The following is a 25,000-nucleotide window of genomic DNA, read 5'->3' on the forward strand; positions in this document are numbered from 1 at the left end:
AATGAAGACAATTTTTTATTCAAATTTATACAGTGAATCTAGGGTCGAAAAGGAGGGAGAAGAGGAGGAGTAGGAGAAGGAGGAGGAGGAGGAGGAGGAGGAGGAAAAGAAGAAGATGAAGAAGAAGAAGAAAAAGAAGATGATGATGATGATAAAAAAGATGAAAAAGAAGAAAAAAAAAGTAGTAGATGGAAAAAGAGGAGGTGGAAATCAAACAAAAAATAAAATTAACATTTGACTTTATATCAGAGAGAGAGAGAGAGAGAGAGAGAGAGAGAGAGAGAGAGAGAGAGAGAGAGAGAGAGAGAGAGAGAGAGAGAGAGAAAAAGGGGTCACAGTTGGCGCCCCTCCCCTCTCCTTGTTTACGCTCCCCAGGGAACACTCACGCCCCCTAAACTGATTTCTTGCGATCCCTTCACCACCCCCCCCCCCCCAAGTTGTGGCCGATGCGTTGCTGACAGAGGGGACACCTGCCGGCTTTCTCTCTCTCTCTCTCTCTCTCTCTCTCTCTCTCTCTCTCTCTCTCTCTCTCTCTCTCTCTCTCTCTCTCTCTCTCTCTCTGTCTGTGTGTGTGTGTGTGTGTGTGTGTGTGTGTGTGTGTGTGTGTGTGTGTGTGTGTGTAGTGCTATTTCAGTGTTTTCTGATTTTGGTGACAATAATAACTAAGGTAACAATAATAAAGGTGGTAGCTGTTATTGCAGTAGTAGTAGTAGTAGTAGTAGTAGTAGTAGTAGTAGTAGTAGTAGTAGTAGTAGGAGTAACAACAACAACAACAACTACAATAACCACAATAAGAAAATCCACTTCATACACAACAGCAAAAACAGCAACAATAACTTTACGTGTATATATCATTTGGTGTAGCCTATGTACAAATGTTCCTTCACGGTGAAATCTCTGCTCTCGTAAAGACTCTAAGACACAGAAAGGCCCCTGGAGAGTGTGATGTATCGCTGTGTGCTTGGGAGACGCTGGGTGGCGGTGCATCACGCGCCATCTCATACATCTTCATAACGCACGCACGAGCCTCTCACAATCGCAGCATGATGCAACGGTAATGCTTGTGCTGACACCGAAAAATTGAGGTAGTTCTATTATACGTGTAGATAACGGTGGTCAAGACCTATAACTAGATATATGGATAAAAGACCAATGGAATGAAAATGAACAAGTGAAGAAAGAAATGAAGTGAATTTGGTATTTATAGAATAAGAAATAAATCAAATATACAATGGATAAATTAAAAACAAGATAAAAGAAAATAAGTAAATACATAAACGACTAAACTACGTTAAAACCAAATACAAGATTACTCATTTATCAATCTAAAAATGAAGATGGTAAAAGGTTCAAACATAGTCTCTTGAACTTACTAGGAGAAAATAACAACATAATAAAAATACTGATTAGCTATCGTCTTTCTTATAATGTTCATACAGTGCATGTTTGCTATACCACATATACGAGTATACAAATTTATTTTTCCTCACTAGCATGTCAAACACGGTAAGAAAAGAGTAAGAGGTTAGAGGCGGATACCTGACAAGACACTAAAATATTTTGCTCGTAGAGTTGATATAAGAAATTGATATAACACACGTTCACATATTGAAGAATACTTTGAATATTAGCAGAGAGCTCAACTTCTCAAATAACTTGACGATCACTAAAACGCGACAGAATTAACTAAAATTAGGAAAAGAATAGAAACTGAGAAAGTAAAAAGAATCAGGTTAATACTAAAGTTGATAAACTCGACATATGGTTAGAAGAGGAGATAACAGCGGAGTAAGAAGAATGAGTGCCGGAGTCCCAAGTAACAGTGGAAGCAGCTGAGAGGGAGAAGACCTGATGAGATTAGTTTGCAGCCCACACGGCCGAGGCTGTCAGTGTGGCGTGACTCGAGGGGAGTGAAAGCTGAGGGAGAAATTTGTCCAGTGGGCTGATATTGATATATGTATGCATGTGTGTATGTATGTATGTATGTATGTACAGTGCAGATGGATGTAGGCATGTATTTATGTGTAGGTAGGTAGGCATATAACCTCAACACGCATACACTAAACACCATATCGCCTCTTGACAAAGACTATATTTCTTTACCTGTGTGTGTGTGTGTGTGTGTGTGTGTGTGTGTGTGTGTGTGTGTGTGTGTGTGTGTGTGTGTGTGTGTGTGTGTGTGTGTGTGTGTGTGTGTGTGTGTGTGTGTGTGTGTGTGTGTGTGTGTGTGTGTGTGTGTGTGTGTGTGTGTGTGTGTGTGTGTGTGTGTGTGTGTTCCTCATAAATGGTACAACATAAAAAAAAAGAGCCTATTAACAGTTTTTTTTCATTCTTACCTGTGTCAATACCGTGACGAACTGCGAGAGAGAGAGAGAGAGAGAGAGAGAGAGAGAGAGAGAGAGAGAGAGAGAGAGAGAGAGAGAGAGAGAGAGAGAGAGAGAGAGAGAGATCATTCACCTGTCATGCAGCACACCTGTCGCTCCTCTGCTGTGCTTACCTGTGAGGGAGAAATAAAGGTACTTAGTCATTTGGGGAGACGATAGGAGGGAGGAAGAGAGAGAGAGAGAGAGAGAGAGAGAGAGAGAGAGAGAGAGAGAGAGAGAGAGAGAGAGAGAGAGTGTGTTAGACGGTGAGAGAGGGAGTGAGTGAGGGAGAGTGTGCAGGAAGAAGGCAGGGAAGGGATGTTGAAGGGAGGGAAGGAGAGAAGGCGGGATGGAGGGAGGACAGAGAGATAAGGGGGGGAGGAAGAAACGGTCATCATTACGGTTTTCATTCGGACGTATTTCCAAGCGCCTGCACACACACGCACGTAAGCATGATCTCTCTCTCTCTCTCTCTCTCTCTCTCTCTCTCTCTCTCTCTCTCTCTCTCTCGTGAACACTACATTTCCCTGTTAATCGTTATAAGAATGACGTTACTACGAAAAATTGCAACTCCCCTTTCACTTCTTGAAATTACTGCAACTATTACTGTCATTATTAGCAAAATCAGACAACATAATACAAAAGATACACTAGTGACGCGAGGGTTCAACAGATGGCGTTAACCTGACTCCGAATGCACATGGTTTTTCTTTGTGTTAAGAGCTCTTCCTTATCTTGTCTTGTAATAAAATATACTCTTAAGCTCGCATTTTGAAACACTTCCGCGCCTCATCTTCAATAGGATCTTGAAGTGCTACATGGTTTTAAGAGCGCTTTCTTTTTATGGTTCTAATGATAAACAAAATTTCCATATCATTAATTAGAGAAACACTCTTGAAAATACAGTTAATCAACTCTGTGGCCTGTGAAAAAAGTTGCGGTGAGAGAGCAAAGCATTTCAGAATAAGGACTTTGGTTCTAACGGTGTGCTGTGCCAGGCTGCAAATGAACCGTGGCTGATATGTGACCTCTCCCGCCCTGCGTCGCCTGCTGGTTGGTTTGCATGACGTGATGAGGGAGGTTAGAGATGGACCCGCCTCACTGCCTCCGTTGCTGGTGATGTGGACGATAAGACAACCAGTGTGATTCTGTTTTATTCATTTCTTACATCCTGTAGTTCGGATGTGGTGCGGAAGTCGGTGCTTCGTAAATAAAGTACCACCATAAAACATCTCTCACGAAGTTCTTTTTTCTCATTTTTTCATCATATTCAGTCCCAGTAGTTATGATCACGGGCCGATACTAAAACGAATAAGGATGAATAAATTGAAAACGTAAACCCAAGTAAAATTATGGGTAGGATGAGAAGTGAAAATAGGTGAGTATTTATCATATAAGGTCTGCCACGTGTAGACCAGACGGCTTCATTTCATTTTCATTGTTTTCTTATGTCTTATGATCATAAATGCCTTGATATCTCATAAAAATATTCGTAAAGGCCACAAACATGACAAGATGGGTTTCTAAAAGTCTTTTAGCTCTAATGATGTTACACCTTCCTTGTTAAATTATCGCTATAATCATCAAAACCTCCTTCGAAACAATACATCATTTTCACAAAAGCCTGTTGCAAATCAGTCCACACAAGACGCCGGAACCTCTGGGAACACGAGCGATAGCGTTTCCCTGATGTCTGACAAGCGATGGAATATAAACTTAGCAGGTAAACCAGGTGTACAAATGAGCAGAGGCGCATCAACATTCAGGTTGTAGGGAGCGGCGACATATTTCACACAACTCTGTCCTTGCCTCGACCCCCAACATGGACTGGTGTCGAGGCGGGCACCAGCCGGTCTCTGCAGGTGTGTGTGTGTGTGTGTGTGTGTGTGTGTGTGTGTGTGTGTGTGTGTGTGTGTGTGTGTGTAAAATTATCTCTAATGGATGAAAATACATAACGACTGAAAAAAAACAAAGCATACATGAAAATAATACATACATATAAACGTACTTTACACACACACAAACATATATACATACAAACACGTACACATGTATACATAAATATACATTCTCTTCCTGTCCTCATCTTTCATTCTCAATATTTTCCTCTGCCTCGTTTCTCCCTTCCTTCTTCGCTTCCATTTCCCCTTGTCCTACCCTCCTCTCCCTCCATCCCTTTCTCCCTCCCTGCCTTCTTCCCTCGCTGCCTCCTTCCCTCCCTCCTTCATTAATCACAAAGACTGTTGACTCCCTTCCTTGGCTGCTCTCCAAATTTTCTCCTCCCTCCTTCCCTCCTTCACAGTATTTCTCTCCAAATGTCCCTTCTCCCAAATTTCTCTCTTTAGAACTTCCTCTCTCTCTCTCTCTCTCTCTCTCTCTCTCTCTCTCTCTCTCTCTCTCTCTCTCTCTCTGCAAACTATGTGCCTCAACCATAAACCCACCGTCTTCTTCCTCTCCTCCTCCTCCTCCTCCTCCTCCTCCTCCTCCTCCTTCTAGCTGGTAAGGAAAAGGCAAGCGGGTAAATTAGAGAGACCTGAGGAAAACTTAAGAGATAAAAGAAAAGAGAGACGCTAGACAATTTATGAAGCAGGAGGAAGACAAGAAGATTAAGAAATCAAAACAGTCAGAAAGAAAGAGAAAGAGAGAGAGAGAGAGAGAGAGAGAGAGGGGGGGGTGATGGTTATGGAACTAATGATTAACAGCAGAAAGGATAAAGAATGTAATGGAGGGAAGGAAGGAAAAGGGCTATGAAGGAGGGAGAGAAGGAGGGAGAAAGTGATGAAAAAAAAAAGCGAACAAAGGATCTAGAAATGAGAGTGAGAGAGAGAAGGAAGGAAGGAAGGAGTAATGAATGAAGGAAAGGAACAACGAAGTGAAGAAGGTAAAAAGGGAGGGAAGGTGGATAAGAATGACAACAAATAAGAAATAAAAAACAAGAGAAAGGAAAGGAAAGGCGAGAGGGAAGTAAACAAGGGATAAAGGAAAAAAAAAAAAAGAAGGATAATAAAACAGGACCACCAGAACGAGGGAGGGAAAGAAGAGAAGAGAAGGAGGGAAAAAAGGATGGAAGGAATAAGGGAGAGGAAAAAGAGAGAGAGAGAGAGAGAGAGAGAGAGAGAGAGAGAGAGAGAGAGAGAGAGAGAGAGAGAGAGAGAGAGAGAGAGAGAGAGAGAGAGAGAGAGAGAGAGAGAGAGAGAGAGAGAGAGGACACCTATCTACACTACGCCTCACTGCCTTCATTATCATTTTTTCCTTTATGTCATGGCTTGAAGAATAGGTAGACTTTTCCCCTTCCCGTCCCCCCCCCTGTTCTCTCTCTCTCTCTCTCTCTCTCTCTCTCTCTCTCTCTCTCTCTCTCTCTCTCGTTATGCCGTAAAAACCGGTGTTATCAGGCGCCGTCTAGCAGCGAGCATGCACACACTGAAAAGAGATAAGACACTGGATGCGTTTTGGAGAATCCGATCTTTTTATCAACGGAATAATGCGAAAGGTAGGTGATCAGACTCTCTCTCTCTCTCTCTCTCTCTCTCTCTCTCTCTCTCTCTCTCTGGATGGTGGTATTTTAACCCAGCCACTGCCTTATCAATGGTTATCTCTATCACAAAGACTAGGAGAGCCAGGGGCGCCGCATGGAAGCCCTGAGACGCCCCTCGAGAAGCCCTTATCTTTACAGCCCTTAATGGCCCGGGTCGTGACGAGGGAAAAGTTATACACTCAAATGGCTTCCTCGTGTTGCAAAGATGATGGTTGGAGATAAGGGCAGGTGTGTGTGTGTGTGTGTGTGTGTGTGTGTGTGTGTGTGTGTGTGTGTGTGTGTGTGTGTGTGTGTGTGTGTGTGTACTTTGTCTTTCGCCTGTAATTTGTCCAGTTTTCAAACTTTCTTCCGTAATGTGTGTGTGTGTGTGTGTGTGTGTGTGTGTGTGTGTGTGTGTGTGTGTGTGTGTGTGTGTGTGTGTGTGTGTGTGTGTGTTTACATCCAGTGATTCATCATTTTTTTTTTTTATTCCATGTTTTGCTTATCCTGTCTATTTTTTCACGTTCCCCTTCTCGTGTTGCTTCTCTCTTCCTCCCTGTCTGTCTATTTGTTTGTACCTACGCTTCCCTGTCTGTCCACCTGTCCTCTTCTTATTTGTGCCTATCCCCGTCTCTTTCCCTTTCAGCCTATTCGTTTGCCTGTCTATTCCTTCTGTTTAACTACATGCATCTCTGTCTGTTCATTTGTCTTTCTGGTTGCGTGTCTGTCTTCGTCTTTTTTTTTTCCCCCACTCGTCCCTTCCTCTCCCTTTTTCCCGTCTACCTGTCTCTATCAGTCTCTGTCTTGTAATTACCTTCGGGATAAAAACGCTGGGAGGATGAAAGATGCAAAATCGGTTTCTGAAATTTCGATATGTGCAATCCCACGGTAATAATTTTTTGCTTGTCGATGTCCAGCGAGCCAAGAACGGCAAAATGTATCGAGAGAGAGAGAGAGAGAGAGAGAGAGAGAGAGAGAGAGAGAGAGAGAGAGAGAGAGAGAGAGAGAGAGAGAGAGAGAGAGAGAGAGAGAGAGAGAGATACAATATACGCAATCCATCATCATCATCATCATCATTATAATCACAATCACTTTGAACTATTACTCAAATTTTATATATCTTCTCATAAATCTTCGTGTTTGAGCCACGGACGCAATCCTCCCTGCTTAACTGATATCATTAATCATAGAAAAAAGAGACAAATATAATTTTTCTGTTATGCATTTGATATCCATTTTTATGAATGAAGGAGGTCAAAAGAGATAGAAATAAGACAGCTAAATTTCTCTTAAAAATGAGTAAAAAAAAAAAAAAAGAGAGGGAAAGAAAGAAAATAATGCTGTATTCAAGGCCATTCACTTAAATGATGTCACGATAATATTGGAGATAGATGACCCGTAGTGAGAGAAATAGAATCAAAACCTAAACACGAACACAGTTTATTCACAATGTCACAAATCCAGAGTTCCCGATGGCACCATTGTCATTGTCAGTGGACATAAAGAGAAATGAATCTAAACAACACTATACGGTGGAAAGTAAGGACAGCTTACTAGTCTTTGCGTATCAGTGTTAGTATGCAGTGATTCTTAGTTTTGTATGTACATAAAACAAAAATTGAAGAATATTATACTTCCCATATACCAGGGAAATATGCTTGTGCCTGCATTACTAACACTATTTCTTTACCTTTCTGTAGATTTCTATAAGATAAAAACAAGAGAAGATACAAGAAGCCAGGCCTCTACGCGTGGCAATTCGCACCTCTCATCCCCATTTATAAACTAATTTTCACTCTTCTAATCTTCTAATCTTCACTTTAAATTACGGGTTCTCAACCTTGTGTACGCGTACCCCCCAGGGGTACGTGAGAGGAATTTTGGGGGTACGTGACAGGTTTCTCAAGATACTTTTGTTTTTTTAATAACTGCAAACCTATTTGTAGAAAGTGGCCTTCATGTATTTGAAGTTACGTCACTTGAGAGAAAGCTCTCTTGGATTACAGTTGCCACACAATTTTGCAAACCTATAATATCTAGTTCACTGCTTTAATGGTCGAAAACTGTCTGATGTACTTCCGTTTTGGTAAATGTTTTGCATGTCAATCACCTAGTGTTTCCCTGTGAAGTACTGGGTAAGGGGTACGCGACCAATACAGGAAAAGTTCAAAGGGTACATAAGATTAAAAAAGGTTGAGAATCCCTGACTTAAATCTTCCTCTTGAACCAGTGCTAACATAGTGATTCCTAACTTTACTGCCCTCATCTGGTAGCTACTCAATTTGTAAACCTGTTTCCTCTTATCTCTCGTTTAAAATAATTCTATGAAGCTTGGACCTATTATATCTGAACCTTTCCATATTATTGACCCAAAATATCTAAAATGCATCATCCAACACGAGTATTGTTTATATTCATTACTGCCACTTTAAAAATCATTCTTCTCTGGGCAACATTTACATTCGCCGTGATAAAAAGCCATGCCTATTTAAAGCTTTAATCTCGCGCCGGGAAAGTTGAAGTGGCACCATAAAAGAAAAGAAAAAAAAAACAGTCACACTTTATCCTGTCTTAAAGTCTCACTGCTGAAATATTGTCTGGTATTAAAAAGTGTTCCATCTGCATATTTTCATTCTATTCTCTTAAATTTATTTCTGTTCCTCCCCACTCTCTCTCTCTCTCTCTCTCTCTCTCTCTCTCTCTCTCTCTCTCTCTCTCTCTCTCTCTCTCTCTCTCTCTCTCTCTCTCTCTCTCTCCCTCGGGAATGCGCTGTTCATTTGTTTTCGGCGTCAACTCTAATAGACAATTACCTGATGGTTTCCACGCGGGGAGATGTTAACAAGTTGCGCTGACGTCATCTCTCTCTCTCTCTCTCTCTCTCTCTCTCTCTCTCTCTCTCTCTCTCTCTCTCTCTCTTTCATCCTTCCTTTATTTCCTAACTCTTTACACTTAGTTTTTATCATCCTTTTCCATCCTTTTAATTGTCACTTTCGTTCTGTTTACTTTCCTTTACCTTCCCTTTCTTTCTTCCCTCTCTCTTCTCCTTCATATCTCCCTTTAAGTCTTCTCTCCTCTTCCTCCTCCTCTCCCTCTTCCTCTCTCTCTCTCTCTCTCTCTCTCTCTCTCTCTCTCTCTCTCTCTCTCTCTCTCTCTCTCTCTCTCTCTCTCTCTCTCTCCGAAGAGAAGAAGGCGGGACGCTCCCTCTCTCCCTATGTTGAACCAATTTGTGACACATATTGAGTTACTAAGAGAGAGAGAGAGAGAGAGAGAGAGAGAGAGAGAGCAGCCCCTCCACACACATACACACACTTCCTTCCTAATCGAAGAGAAATTTCGTTCAGTCTATTTTTCGTTCATAAAACAATTCACTCACTTGATATTTCGCGCGCTAAACGTTGAGAGAGAGAGAGAGAGAGAGAGAGAGAGAGAGAGAGAGAGAGATGTGTGTATTGTGGGATGGAAGACGGTGAAAATGAGAAGAAAAAGCAAAAAAAAAAAAAAAAGACATTGAGAAAGTGGTAAGAGGTAAAAGAGCTAACAGGAAAAGTAAAGTCAAATAAATAGAAGAGAAATTGAGAAAGGATGTGGATTTAGGGAGGAGGAAAAGACAGAAGGGAAAAAGAAGAGAGGAAGAAGAGAGGAGAGACAGGAGATGAATGCGGAAAAAAAGAAAAAAACACTAAGAGGAAAGAAAGGAATGATGCATAAGGAAAATAAAGCAAGGGAAGGAAAGTAAAACGAGATGGAAGAAGAAGAAGGAGAAGAAGAAAAGTAGGAAGCAAATTTATAAGAGAACTCAAAACAAAAGCGGAAACAGAGTGAAAAAAACACATACTGAAAGGGAAATTAATGAAAAAATGAAACTAGAGAGAGAGAGAGAGAAAGAAAGAGAGAGAGAGAGAGAGAGTTAAAGGGAAGACGAGAGTGAGGAAACATGATAAAACAAATTGAATGACGAAAAAGAAAAAGACAAATCTGGAAAAAAAGAATATAGGAAAAAAAGTAATGAATGAAAGGAGAAAGAAAAAGTGAGAGAAAGAGAAGAAAAAAAGTTAGGAAATAAGACAAAGCGAATTGACAGCTGGAAAGAGGAGAAACGAGAGGACAAAGGCGAGGAGAAGAAGGAGGAGAAGGAGGAGGAGGAGGAGGAGGAGGAGGAGGAGGAGGAGGAGGAGGAGGAGGAAGAGGAGGAGGGGACGGAGAAGTGTCAGCTAATATCACTGGGTGAAATCCTCCTGTCTCTGCACATCACGTGACCAAAATCCCCAACTCTGTGACCACTGAAGGGAGCGACGGACGAGGAGGAGGAGGAGGAGGAGGAGGAGGAGTACTAAAGGAAGAAGGGAAACAATAACAGCAGAGGATGTAGAAAAGAAGAGGGATAAGGAACAGGAAAATCTAAAAAGAGAGGGAAGAGGAGGAGGAGGAAGGGAAGGAGAAACAGTACTAAAGGAAGATAGACGAAAGAAGAGTTAAAGGAATAGGATAATCAAAGAAGATGAGAAAGAGAGAAAGAAGAGGTCAATGAGGAAGAAGAGAAGCAGGAATAAATTAAGAAGAAAAATAGTAAGATGGAGAATAGAGAAAATATTATGAAGAATTAATAAAAGGATGGAATAAAGTAGAAAGAAATGAAAGAAGGGAAAAAATAAAGAATGAAAGCATAAAACATCATTAGAAAAAGGTGAACAGTAGAAGTGGAAGATTGAGAAAGAAGGAAAGAATGTAAGAAACTAAGGGATGAAGATAAGAAGGAAAAAGAAGAGGAGAACAAGTAATAAACGAATAAAGGAATTAGACGGGTGGAAAATGGAAGTGAAGAGGGTTAGAAGGTAAGAAGAGAAAAAAGAAAAAGAAAGAAAAAAAAGGAAGAGGTGAAGGAAAAAGGAGAGGAAAAAAAAAATAAGGCAAGGAGGAGGAATTTTCATAGAAGACATGGCAGAGAGAGAGAGAGAGAGAAAATGGAGGAAGGAACGTATGGTGGAAGGAGCAATAATGATGATGAAGCACGGGATAGGAACAGAAATGAAAAATGAGAAGAGAGATAAGAATAAGAAATGAGAAAAGGAAAAAGAGAAAGCTTGTGACGAATGACGAAGATAAAAAAAAGGAAGGACAATGAAAGACCACAGAAAAGAGAAGCAAGAAAGGAAAGAAATTGGGAAAAGACAAAGAGGTAAAAGAATGAATATACAGGAAACCGGGAGTGAAAGATGAAATAGGAATAAGGATAAGAAGGAAAGGAAAGGGAAAAGGTGAAGAGGTGATAGAAAAATGATAAAGAAAAACTAAATAAAACAGGATGAGGAAAATAAAAAGAAGAAAATAATTAGGGAAACAAAGTTAATGAAAAAATTAAAAGGACATAATAAGAGTAAGAAAGAGAAAGATAAAAAATAATGGGGAGGAAAATGGCAGGGGAGGGACGGTGGGAAGAATAAATTTACCTGCAGGTTTGAGCCAATGAATGAAGGCCAGGTGAGGGAGAGACAGGAGGCCATAAAGCAACACGGATCTAATGGAGAAGCATGTCGCGTGTGCTTAGAAAGAGAGAGAGAGAGAGAGAGAGAGAGAGAGAGAGAGAGAGAGAGAGAGAGAGAGAGAGAGAGAGAGAGAGAGAGAGAGAGAGAATGTATAAGCTCTTTAGTTTCATCTTATTCAGAATATCACAAGTTTCCGATTACTCTTGTTTAAATATCATACAAAATTTGATGTCTGGCGTTAAAAGCATCTGATTATAGAAGATGTCTGACTTTGAACGTCTTTATCCGTCAATAACAAAGGAATATCATGTATAAATTTATAGTGAAAACTAATTATTATCTTCATTTTACTCTTTTTTTTTTACAGTTTTTATCTTATTCACTTCAGTACCATGACACGTTTTTATATTCATTCTGGTTACTATTTGGCGATTTTTACACAGCTTCAGAAACTTAGGTGGCGATTAAAATAGTGAAGACATTAATCCTCTGACCTCCATATGTCCTTCCTAATGTTAATAAAATCGTCCAGTCATACCGGAAACTAATGGTAGAAATGCGTCCCAATAGTGAATGGGTTAAACTATTCTGTCTAAAGAATGAGACGTACAAAACTTCTGAACAACAATCAGTAAACAAGCCGGGACTATTACAATTCTGACCTTTTCTCATTACATCAGCAAGTTCATGTTATTAGTTTTATAATTTCAAGTATATAACTCTTTTCCTTATTTACCTTATCATTCATGGTTCTAAAAGATGTTGGTTATTTCATGTTTTTTCCATGCTTTTCTTATTATATACTGAACAAAGTTGGTCTTTATTCACCAAACCAGTTAAGTTAATTAAGAAAGTTTCCCCTAAACAAGAACAACCCCTCTCTCTCTCTCTCTCTCTCTCTCTCTCTCTCTCTCACACACACACACACACACACACACACACACACACACACACACACACACACACGCTCATCATTCACTTTTCAATTCTCTTCACAATATTTTTCCCATCATTCATTTTCTCATCTCAAACTTCCCTATCGCCTTCATTTACATCTCTCTTGCCCATTTTCCTCTTCAAATTCACTCATATTCATTGTCTTTCCATGGATAGTACTCTCTCTCTCTCTCTCTCTCTCTCTCTCTCTCTTAACATTCCGCTGCTGCGTGGAGGGAAGAAAATCAATTTGGAATTTGAGGGAGGACAGCCTGCCTGAGATCTTCCCCTCCTCCTTCTTCCGCCCCCAAACACACACACACACACACACACACACACACACACACACACACACACACACACACACCTTAATGCTGTCCTCCACACCTACACAACTTTAGATATTATTTTTCTGTGCACCTCCCAAACTTTTTTCTTCTTCGCAAGCCTTTCCCGACGCTCCAACTTCCCTCCAACACTATCAATGAATGCTCCTCCTCCTCCTCTTCTTCCTTTTCCTTCTCCTCTTTCACTATATGTTTCTATCAGTTCACTTATTTACTCTATTCCACTTTTATTCACGTTTATCTCCCCTCTCTGAGTCTTCCTTTTTTTATATTTTTCTACGTGTTTTTTCTACCACTTTTTTTTTTTTTTTTATACTTATCATTCATACTGCTCGCTCTGCTTTAAACACCTTTTTCCTTCCTTTAAAGTCTCTAGCGCATGTTTTATCAACTTTAAATGAGTTACTCCATTCATACAAGAAACAGGCGTTTTCTTCTTTGACAGAGTCCGCAGCACGTTCTCTACTCAGCCGTTATGGAAGGAGCAACTGGTGAAAACATACCGCGGTCGTCTTTTTCAACTCATTAAGTGTGTTGATATTAGTGGACAAGTACTCTGAGTGCACTTCAATTTATAAAAGAAGCCTATAAACTCAGTACAGACTATCCAGTATGTTTTATCATTCAGAATCTCGATAAAATGAATAGGTAGGTAAGTAGGTAGGTGGCTAGGTAGGTAAATAAATAGATAGATAGATAACGATAAATAGATAGATAAATCGAAAGATAGACGGATAAAGAGAAGGGTATATATATATATATATATATATATATATATATATATATATATATATATATATATATATATATATATAATTTACAACAAATGCTGTAAAACAGAACATTGAAAAACATCATTAACACTGTAGAGTCTAATATCAAAGGTGAACACAACTGTATAGACAATAGAGGAAAAAGAAATGACACAAAACACAAAGAAAGAGTTTCCTTCGAATACACGAGTGGTATAATAAGACGAGGAGTGAGGACTGCACTCCATGGAGGAGGAGGAGGAGGAAGACAAAAGTTACAGTAAGAAAACTAACTCTCAACCTAACTCATTTACTAATTAACTGACTTATTGAAAACAGCCAACAAAACTAATAAAATAACTAATTAATCAATCAATTAACCAACACAATAAACTAATAACGAAATAATCAAATGAATATAGCTACAAAATAAAACACCTTATATTAAAGTAAAGCAATGAACAAGTAAATAACAGAGCATGAGAAGCACGATGCACTGGAGGCTGATTCCTGGAAGTGTCCTGGCGAGGCGGACTTTTGATTGCAACACCTTTACGAGGGAGCGCAAGGTGGGCATGAGGAGGGCTTGGGTGTTGGGTAGGGTGGGCGGGGTAGTGGGTGGGAAGAGGCATCCCACGGAATAACCAGCACCCTCTTCTCCCTTTACAAGCAATGGTTCCCTGTTTACAAGTAGGAGTACGTTTTTTACTAGTGAGGGAATGTTTCGTGGCTAGTAATAATGAGTAGTTTAGTGGATAACCTCTTTACGGACAAACGACGTCCTGGTTCCTGTCCTTCTCATGCAATATTGTGTGATCTTTCTAATTCTGAGACTGGCATTACTAATGTGTGTCGCCTAAGTGACTGTCTAGACTTAGTTCTCTCTCTCTCTCTCTCTCTCTCTCTCTCTCTCTCTCTCTCTCTCTCTCTCTCTCTCTCTCTCTCTCTGTAAAGTCAACAGGGAGCCCAAAATTTTTTAAAGAATTCTTAGAAAAGAGGACACGTGTGTATAGACATTTATGTTTTGCCCAACGACTGCCTCTTGAAGACCTCCTGCATTATTCTAGCTTTCTATATAATCCCATGTTCTTGTGAGTGAATGGGTGGGAGTAATAACACGCCATCTCCAGACACGCCCACGCCTGAAGGTTGATCACTGTGTGGTAAATACGGTGATCACCGCCTCAAGAGTGTCAGCTGGAGCCTGTTTTCCAGCAGCAGAGGCGGTGCACTGTCTCGCCACTCCACCTCAAGATATAATGACCTCGTTGCTGCAGCGCCATAACTCAATCAGATTTCAATTTCCTCCTCTAATTATGATGTTGATGCTCATGATTATGAAGTTGTCAGCCATATCAACTTTATGAACTTAAGTATTTGCAACATTGTAAAGCGTATCGAAGCAACTGTACTCGCAAGAACTGCACTCATTCGAATTTTATTACTTATTACGTAAAGAAAACCAGAGATATCAATAAAGTATATATAAAGGAAACACAGACGCTTGTTACCTAACTTTCACGGAGTTTAGATCAAAATGTAATTACTTTCACGACATATCAGATTAGTCCTCCCTAACCTCGTCCTGCACTCCTCCAATTAAAAGAAAAACTAAAAGTGTGCCAGAATAACGAATTTTTTTAAGTCCTTAATGAAAATTGCCGAAAAAAAATTACACCAAGTTGAATAATACGACTAAACTTTTTAACTATTGTATTATTCTCTCTCTCTCTCTCTCTCTCTCTCTCTCTCTCTCTCTCTCTCTCTCTCTCTCTCTCTCTCTCTCTCTCTCTCTCTCTCTCTCTCTGCCCTACCAACTTCATACTAAGACTGTTCATCTGTTTTTCTTTATGATTTATTTTTTCCTCTTTCCTTCATTCCTCCCTCCTTGTTTTGTTCCCGTCCTCCCTGTATCCTTTCTTCCTTCTCTCCGTCCTTCCCTCCTGACGACCACATCTGCTCTTCCTTTACTATGTCTCTCTTCTCTACTATCTTTCTCTTGCCTTTTCTCCTTCCTTCCCTCTCTCCCTCCTGTGTCCGAGGTGTTCATCTGCATGTTGAACAAGGGCTGGGCATTCCTCCGCTTCATAAAGCCACATTCCTCAGCACAGCACTATTGCCTGTCATTCCTCACGCCTCTCTCATAAACGTACTCCATTTTCCACGCTACCCAAGGTCCAGTACGTCATTATCATTATCATCATTGTCATTCTCTCATCATCGTTACGGACTTTTTTTTTTTCATTCCGTCTCCATTTCTTATTTTTTTCTTCTTATTCTAAAGTTCATACACCGGTTTCCTTTCTCTCTCTCTCTCTCTCTCTCTCTCTCTCTCTCTCTCTCTCTCTCTCTCTCTCTCTCTCTCTCTTCTAACATCTTTCACTTTACATCTCTTTCTCCTCCTTCTCTTCTTTCTCCTCTTGTTTCTGTATCACTTTTGATCTCTCCTACTGCTTCTCCTACTTTTCCTTCTTCTGTTCCTGCATCAATTTCGGACCAACCTCCTCCTCCTCCTCCTCCTCCTCCGTCTTGTCCTGTCTCGCATTTGTGTGTGTGTGTGTGTGTGTGTGTGTGTGTGTGTGTGTGTGTGTGTGTGTGTGTGTGTGTGTGTGTGTGTGTTGAAGCAGAGCCTCTGGCAAAACCATTATTACTACGAACAATACTAATAATTATACAATGGAAAAATTATACGGGCAAGACTGACGGGCTGGCAGGCGGGCCATGCAAGACTGACAGGCGGGCGGGCACGCATACACACGCACACGCACACACAGACATACTTACATACATACACACACATACACAGGACACGAAGCACCCAAGGACACACGAACAAGAACACACAATGATACGTATATGATGAAGAAACTAAAAAACCCGGGTATTGTATTAACACACACACACACACACACACACACACACACACACACACACACACACACACACACACACACACACACACACACACACACACACACACACACACACACACACACACACACACACACACACACACACACACACACACACACACACACACAAGAAGCTACATATATCGTGAAAGCAACAATCATATAAAGATAAAAACATATAGGAAATAAAGAGAGAGAGAGAGAGAGAGAGAGAGAGAGAGAGAGAGAGAGAGAGAGAGAGAGAGAGAGAGAGAGAGAATATGGCAGACAGATAAAAAGACCAGAATGTAGACAGACTAACATACAGATATACAGACACACGGAGAAGTAGAAAAGAAATCACGGAAACACACAAAAAATAAAAGGAAAAGGAAAAGGGTATAACAAAAGAGCGATAAAATAAGAAAAAAACCGAGAGAACAATCACGATTTGTATTCGGAATACTGGAAAAAAAATCTAACAATGGAGGCGTGAGAAAAGGAAACGCGAAATTGATGATAAGATATGACAAAAAAAAGGAAAAAAAAAACAATCACTCAAATAAGAAAAAAAAAAGTAAGCAAGTGGATAAAACATATAAACGAACCAAAAACTAAGAGATGTAGCACAAAAATGTTAAGTGACAACAATAACATTTACTGAATAACTAAATGTGGAAAAAAAATATACTTGATTTTCTCGCTTTTAAAAATGTTCTGATAATAAACGAAAAAAAAATGGAAATATACTAAATTAAAATCGTATCATATAAACATACACGAGAATGATATTATAAGAAGTGAATAGAAAAAATGCTCACACACACACACACACACACACACACACACACCCGGGAGCGGCGAGGCAAATGGGCAAGCCTCTTAATGTGTTGCCCCTGTTCACCTAGCAGTAAAACAGGTACGGTATGTAACTGGAGGTGTTGTGTCCTCGCTTTCCCGGTGTGTGGAGTGTGTTGTGGTCTCAGTCCTACCCGAAGATCGGTCTATGAGCTCTGAGCTCGCTCCGTGATGGGGAAGACTGACTGGGTGACCAGCAGGCGACCGAGGTGAATTACACACACACACACACACACACACACACACACACACACACACACACACAAGCAAATAATAAACTTCTTATAGAGGAAAATATGAAAATTTGAAAAAAAAAGCACAATCACACGATCACCACCGCCACCACTACCACCACCACCACCACCACCACCACCACTACGATAACAACATCTCCCACCTTCTTCTATCTCTCGTTCTCTGCTGTCATTCCGATGCCCAACGACAGCAGGCGGCGCGGCGGGAGGCCCACGGAGGCACTAACAACACAGCAGGGGCCACGGGGCAGCAGGGGCAGGAGAGGGAAGAGGAGGAGGAGGAGGAGGATGATGATGACGATGATGATGAGGAGGAGGAGGAGGAGGAGGAAGAGGATGAGGAGGAGGAGGCAAGGGTAAGAGAGGAGAAAGAGAGTAAGGCTGTACACACTCTACCGATGTCTGACTCCGAACTGTCTCAACTAACCACTGGCTCTTCTGCTCTCTCTCTCTCTCTCTCTCTCTCTCTCTCTCTCTCTCTCTCTCTCTCTCTCTCTCTCTCTCCATTGAGTCATCCTGAGGCACTCTTCTTCCCTCTCTCCCCCCTGCATCCTCCTCCTGTCTCCCTTATGTTCTCTTTCCTCTCTCTCTCTTTCTCTCCCTCTCCCTCCCTCCTCCTCTGCCTCTCTGCTCTCTCTTTTCCCTCCCTTCTCCCTATCATACGTTTCTCCTTGCATGGTGATTGTCTCTGTGGCTCTCTCTCTCTCTCTCTCTCTCTCTCTCTCTCTCTCTCTCTCTCTCTCTCTCTCTCTGTTTAGCATCACCACCCACGCCATTCGTTCTCTTACTTCCATTCCACTTTCTTCCTTTCTCTCTCTTCCATTTCTCTCCCTTTCTCTTTCTCTAAAAGCCACACCCATTATTTTCTTCTTTTTTTCTTTCAGCACTCTCTCTCTCTCTCTCTCTCTCTCTCTCTCTCTCTCTCTCTCTCTCTCTCTCTCTCTCTCTCTCTCTCTCTCTCTCTCTCGCAAAACGCAACACGAGAGGAAGTTAGAAGTCGATATTTGGCAACAAGACCTTAGCCCTTACCTCCTCTTCCTCCTCCTCCTCCTCCACCTCCTCCTCCTCCTCCTCCTCCTCCTCCTCCTCCTCTTCCTCCTCCTCCGTATCAGACTTCATGGCAGCAGCACCCTTGACCCCTTCTCCATTTTTCTCCTTTTTCTTTCCCTTTCCCTTCTTCTTCCTTCCTCCCCTTCCTTGTTTACTTCCTGCATTAACTCCATTCATCTTTCCTTTTTTTCCTTTTCTATTTATTTCTTCCTCTGGATTTAATTTACTCTTTATTCTACTTTTCGCTTTCTTCCTTTGTTTTTACTCTCTTTTGTGGCTTCTCTATTTTTTTTTTCATTTTCTCATTATTTTCATTTTTTCGTCTCACTTTTTCGTTTTCTTCCTTTTCTCCATTTTTTTTTTTTTTTGTTCTCTTTGTTAAGGATCTGTCTTCTTCTCTTCATTTTCTTTTCATTTTCCATGGCATTATTCTATTTTCTTTCCTGCTTTTTCTTATCTGTTATTTCTTTCCTTATTCTTATCTTTACTTTCTCTCTTTTCGTTAATTTTTCCCTTCTTTCGTTTATTCCTTCTTCATCTTTTTTTCCCTACCTCCCAAATTTCCCTTGCCTTTCTCCTTCTACTCCTCCTCTTTCATTCCTCTCTTCTTTTTTTCGAGGCTGGCTTTCCATCTTTCCTATCTTCCAAACAAATTTTCCCCTTCCTCCTCCTTTTTCTCATCATCCTCTCTTTATCATACTTTCTTCTCTTCCTTAAACTCACTTTCTTTCCTCTATTTTTTCTCCTATTTTCCTCCTATTCTTCCTTCTCTTCCTCTTCCTCTTCCTATTCCTTCCTTCCCACCGCATACAGCACCGTTCGAGCATAACCGAATTACTTTTGGGCTTAAACTGATTGCGAAAGAGTGACCGAATATGTTTGTTTGTCGTGGTGGTGGCGCACGGGCGGTAATTTTTTGTTTTCAGAAGAGCGGGGAAAAGAAAAGAGGAAGGCAGTGCGGGTCTTGTTTTTGAAGTGACGAGGAGGGGAGGAGGGAGAGGGATGAAAAGAAATAAGGTTTTGGGAGAGGAGAGAGCAAAAACTTGTTCGTGTTAAATTGAGTGTTGTTCTAATAGCGGAGTGCTGTGTGATGTTGAGAGAGAGAGAGAGAGAGAGAGAGAGAGAGAGAGAGAGAGAGAGAGAGAGAGAGAGAGAGAGAGAGAGAGAGAGAGAGAGAGAGAGAGAGAGAGAATATATAAGAAAAAAACTACAGAAGGGTAATTTTTTTTTTGTCTATCTACATACTCTCTCCGTCCATTTATCTTCCAGTACACTTCCATTATTTCACTCCATTGTTTATATACGCCGAGACTCTTCCCCCTCCTCCCCCTACCCTTCTTCGCCTTCCCCTCCTCTTCCTCCACGTCAGCCTAAACAAAAATTTCTTCCATTAGTCAGCAGTCGGCGCTGTTATCAATACTTGTTCTGAGTTGATTGCTCCCTGTAATGGTGGAGGGACGGAGGGAGGCAAGGGAAAAAAGTAAGGAAGGAAGGAGGGGGCGAGGGAAGGGTCGAAAAATACATGTCTGCTATGAAGGAAGGACATGCTACTGTGATATGTGCGTGTGTGTGTATCTGTGTGTGTGTGTGTGTGTGTGTGTGTGTGTGTGTGTGTGTGTGTGTTTCACTGACGAGTCACTGACGAGACAGCCAGACGTTACCCTACGGAACGAGCTCAGAACTCATTATTTCCGATCTTCGGATAGGCCTGAGACCAGGGACACACCACACACGGGGACAACAAGGTCACAACTCCTCGATTTACATCCCGTACCTACTCACTGCTAGGTGAACAGGGGCTACACGTGAAAGGAGACACACCCAAATATCTCCACCCGGCCGGGGAATCGAACCCCGGTCCTCTGGCTTGTGAAGCCAGAGGACCGGGGTTCCATTCCCCGTGTGTGTGTGTGTGTGTGTGTGTGTGTGTGTGTGTGTGTGTGTGTGTGTGTGTGTGTGTGTGTGTGTGTGATCAAATGAAATGTAGGTGGGATCGAGTAGACAGACAGGTAGACAGACAGTTAGATAGATGTACAGACAGACAGACAGACAGCTACATAGATACGCCCAGGAATAAATAAAAAAAAGTTTCCCTTCCATCCAAGTTTAGTCATTTGTAATTCTTGTTTCTAAAGGAAGGCAACCACACACACACACACACACACACACACACACACACACACACACACACACACACACACACACACACACACACACACACAGAAGGGAGAATATAAATTACATACATATATAAATAAACACACATAGTTCGATGTACATCAGAACACAGTTATACATTCACCCATACAGACAGGCTGGATGAAAAATGGAGAGGTCGAATGACAGAGAAAAAAAAAAGATTGACCTAGACTCTTGGGTTCAACAGACAGTCAGGAAGACGCAGACAGTCAGACAGCTAGCCAGACAACCAGGTCAGATAGTCAGACACCCCAGCCAGACAGACAGCAAGATACACACACAGATAACCAAACAACCAGACAGGAGCCAAGAAAGACAGCAATCCAGACAGTTAAACAGAAAGCCATACATACATACAGACACACAAACGACAAACTATCCAGAAATATTCGCGGACCGACGAAACAAACAGACTAGAAAACTGGGAAACAAAAATGACAAAATCAAGAAGACAAAATGATAAAATAAATACACGAGTACATACATACATATAGAGAGACGAACAGATATGAAGACGGAAAAATAGACAGACACACAGACAAACAAACAGAGAAAAGACAGACACTCGAGAAAACCAATAAAGGGCAACAAGAAAGGAAATAAGATTATAAAAAAAAGAAAAGCAGAGAGACAGATTGATAAATAGAGATAGACAGACAGATAGGGAAACAAACATACAGGTAGATAGAGAGACAGACAGCAAGACACACACACAAACAGACATGCCGACGGCCATTTAACAGCCTGGGTCAACCCCACCTTTTCTGCTTTTGTTGAACCCCAAATTGGTTTTCCTTGTTCCTACCCACTTTTCTTCCTTTCCCCTTGTCCCCCTACTCTCTCTCTCTCTCTCTCTCTCTCTCTCTCTCTCTCTCTCTCTCTTGCGCAACTCTTTTACAGTTATTTCATTTTCTGTTTTTGATTCTCCGTATTTATCTAATATTGTTCTCTCTCTCTCTCTCTCTCTCTCTCTCTCTCTCTCTCTCTCTCTCTCTCTCTCTCTCTCTCTCTCAAGGCCATCGTAACTTACCATCTAAGCCTCCACCAATCACAAACATTCCCGTTCCCTACGTGGACCAATCAAGTTGCTCCTCTATTTGTGCCTGGGCCAATCAACGACTCTCTCCTCCCCAGCTCAGACCAATCGGCGCAGCTCGTCACGTCTCGCTTAACGACCTCGCTAACGACCCAGTTAATAGAAAATAAGGGATTACGACCCCAATCCTGACCCCAAGAGCGAGGGATTAGAGAGAGAGAGAGAGAGAGAGACGAGAGAGAGAGAGAGAGAGAGAGAGAGAGAGAGAGAGAGAGAGAGACGTAAGATGAAGCTACAAATGGAAAGAGAGAGGAAATAAAAAGAATAAGTTAATAGACAAAGAAAGAGAAAAGAGAACAGAGAAAAGGAGGGATCAGGAGATGAGAATAAGAGTTAGAAAAAAAAGAGAAAGTAATGAGAAACAAAGAGAGAAAGAGAAGATGACTGTAAGAGGAGTTACGCAAGAAAGTGAGAGAGAGAGAGAGAGAGAGAGAGAGAGAGAGAGATACCCCATAATCATACCATCCTCCTAGCGACTTACCATTTCTCCTAATTCCTTTTATCTACTTTTGCCCCCTCTCTCTCTCTCTCTCTCTCTCTCTCTCTCTCTCTCTCTCTCTCTCTCTCCTTCCCTAGCACCTCAAACAAACAAGCTGCCTGTACAGCTACGCATCCCATATCCTCTATCTCACCCCCCATACAAACACACACATCCATACATCCCATTTAATCCTATTGACTCCACGCCCTCTTCACACCCTTCCAATCCAACTCTGTATCCCTAAATAACACACCCTCCTTATTACACTTGAAACATCCTTACGTACGCTTTGGATCCCACGTTGGAGCTGGTAAAGAAATCAAAACCTATTACACAAAGGATCGGATGCTCTTCAAGGGTATTCAAAAGTCTGACCTTGCTTAGTCATGTGATGTAATGGTTCATATTGATTAGAGTGATTAGTTTTCTATAATTTTTTCTTTGTTGGTGTTTTTTGGGGGAAGGCGTTTGCTTTTAATGTTTTTTTTGTTGTTGTTGTGTTTTTTGGTTTAGCTAGTGTGGTGGTAGTGGTAGTGGTGATAGTGGTAGTTGTTGTGTGTGTAATTTTCTTCTTTAGAGATAAGGAAATATCTTGTCTTAAGAATGTTTCAAAGTTTAAGATTTAAAATTCAATTAGACAAATTAATACATGGAAGAGTAAATCAATACTTGAACAGAAATATGAAATAATAGTAGTAGTAGTAGTAGTAGTAGTAATGGTGGTATCAATAGCAGCAGCAGAGAAAAACAGAAAAAAGAATGATCCCAAGTTCGCATCCCACCACAAACTAACTATATCTTCTCCTGCCATCCTCAGCACACGTCACACAACTGCTGGTGCCGGACATGTCTTCCACAGCACGTGTATCAAGAAGCACCATGGGGACGGCATGAGTCTCTACACGGCGTCGCTTAAAAAGAAAATCCAGTCTTCCTCACCACGGAAAGGCACCTACAATCCAAAATACTACGAAATAAACCTATGGACTGTTTCTCAATACTGAAGCAACAAAATCTTGAGACGATGTGGAGAAATACGTTAGAAAAATAGAGCTGTAAGAAGATAATGGTGAAAATGTCTAGTAAATAACACCACAAGGCGAAACATAAAGTGCATAATCTCTCTCTCTCTCTCTCTCTCTCTCTCTCTCTCTCTCTCTCTCTCTCTCTCCCACACATACACTAGACGGCTTAGGGGGCTCTTATAGATATTAAAGCCATTAGTGCTACAGCCCTAAGTCCCATACACACACACACACACACACACACACACACACACACACACACACACACACACACACACACACACACACACACACACACACACACACACACACACACACACACACACACACATACACACCATTCTAGAGATATATACATCTATATTTACACACACGTGAATATAATGACAAATAAACACCTCCATACACCTCCATACATACATACATACACATACATACGTACATACATACGTACGTACATACATACATACATGAGGGGGAAAGTCAATGGTCAATCAAAAAACATAGAGAGAGAGAGAGAGAGAGAGAGAGAGAGAGAGAGAGAGAGAGAGAGAGAGAGAGAGAGAGAGAGAGAGAGAGAGAGAAAGGAACAGGGGACCGAAAAGATAAATAAGGAAGTAAAAGTAAGAGAAAATAACCCAAAGACAGAAACATACAAGGAAAAAGGAAAGTGGATGATTTAAAAAGAGGAAAAGAAAAGGGAAGAAAGGTAACAAAGAGAAAAGGAAGAAACAAAAAAGAAGAGAATAATAAGGATAAAAAAAATGAGAAAAAAAAGGAAAAAAAAACTAAATCAAGAAAGAATTAATAAAAAAAGAAGACAAAAGAAAGGAAATGTGAAAGGAAATAAAGAAAACGAAATGAAAAGAAAAAAATGAGAGACGGAGGAGGAAAGAACGAAAAGATAAGGAAAGAGAAAAAGAAACAAGCTATGGTGCAAGGAGGGAGGAGGGAGGGATAAGGAAGGAAGGAAGAGAGAGAGAGAGAGAGAGAGAGAGAGAGAGAGAGAGAGAGAGAGAGAGAGAGAGAGAGAGGGGGAAAAGTTGTCTCCAATATTTCCCAAGGCGATGAGGAGTGTGTGAGATATTTCCGCCATCTCCATTTTTGCCTCTTCACGCGAATATTAGCTTTAACGGCCTCTCTCTCTCTCTCTCTCTCTCTCTCTCTCTCTCTCTCTCTCTATGCGCGACTCAGTAAGCTCCAATATTATGCCAATACTCCGCTCACTGACTCTTGTGGGTCTCTCTCTCTCTCTCTCTCTCTCTCTCTCTCTCTCTCTCTCTCTCTCTCTCTCTCTCTCTGTAACTCTTTTGCTTACCTATATATTCTTATTTTCATTTTCTTATCTCTCTCTCTCTCTCTCTCTCTCTCTCTCTCTCTCTCTCTCTCTAACACCAACTGAATTTCACCACCGTATAAATGAACCACCACCATCACCACCACCGCCGCCGCCACTACCTAGACAACTCAAGTGGCTAGCGTCTCTCTCGTGTCCTCGTCTCCTCCACACAAGGCCTCCCGGAGCTGCTGTCACCCAAGCCACTTTAAGACACGTAAGGTCCTATACTAAGTCCCCACCAACTCTCCAATGCCTTTATTATAATATCTGCCGCTCGTTGCCTCACTGGCCCTCATTCTTTATTCCAATCCCCTATAAAATTTAGAAAAAGCATCTGTTGTTTTAGGAAATTTATTGAATATAGAAGTTCAGGTTTGGGAAGGAGGGAATGGGGCTAGAAGAACTGTAGCAG

At 41.2% G+C, this 25,000-nt stretch overlaps 1 protein-coding gene across 4 annotated transcripts in view; it reads right to left on the minus strand.

The window, feature by feature from the left end:
* LOC123518415 (protein espinas-like) overlaps positions 1-25,000 on the minus strand; it is a 514,427-nt gene that overhangs the window by 212,093 nt on the left and 277,334 nt on the right. The window contains exon 1 of one of the 4 annotated variants that reach the window (XM_045279232.1): positions 17,542-17,809. The exons of the other annotated variants lie outside the window; for them this stretch is intronic. The gene's annotated coding sequence lies outside the window, so the exon portion shown is untranslated. Of the gene's footprint in view, positions 1-17,541; positions 17,810-25,000 lie in introns of those variants that run through there. 4 annotated transcript variants of the gene reach the window in all.

Source organism: Portunus trituberculatus, chromosome 43 (assembly GCF_017591435.1).
Source record: "Portunus trituberculatus isolate SZX2019 chromosome 43, ASM1759143v1, whole genome shotgun sequence".
NCBI classification, from domain to species: Eukaryota; Metazoa; Arthropoda; class Malacostraca; order Decapoda; family Portunidae; genus Portunus; species Portunus trituberculatus.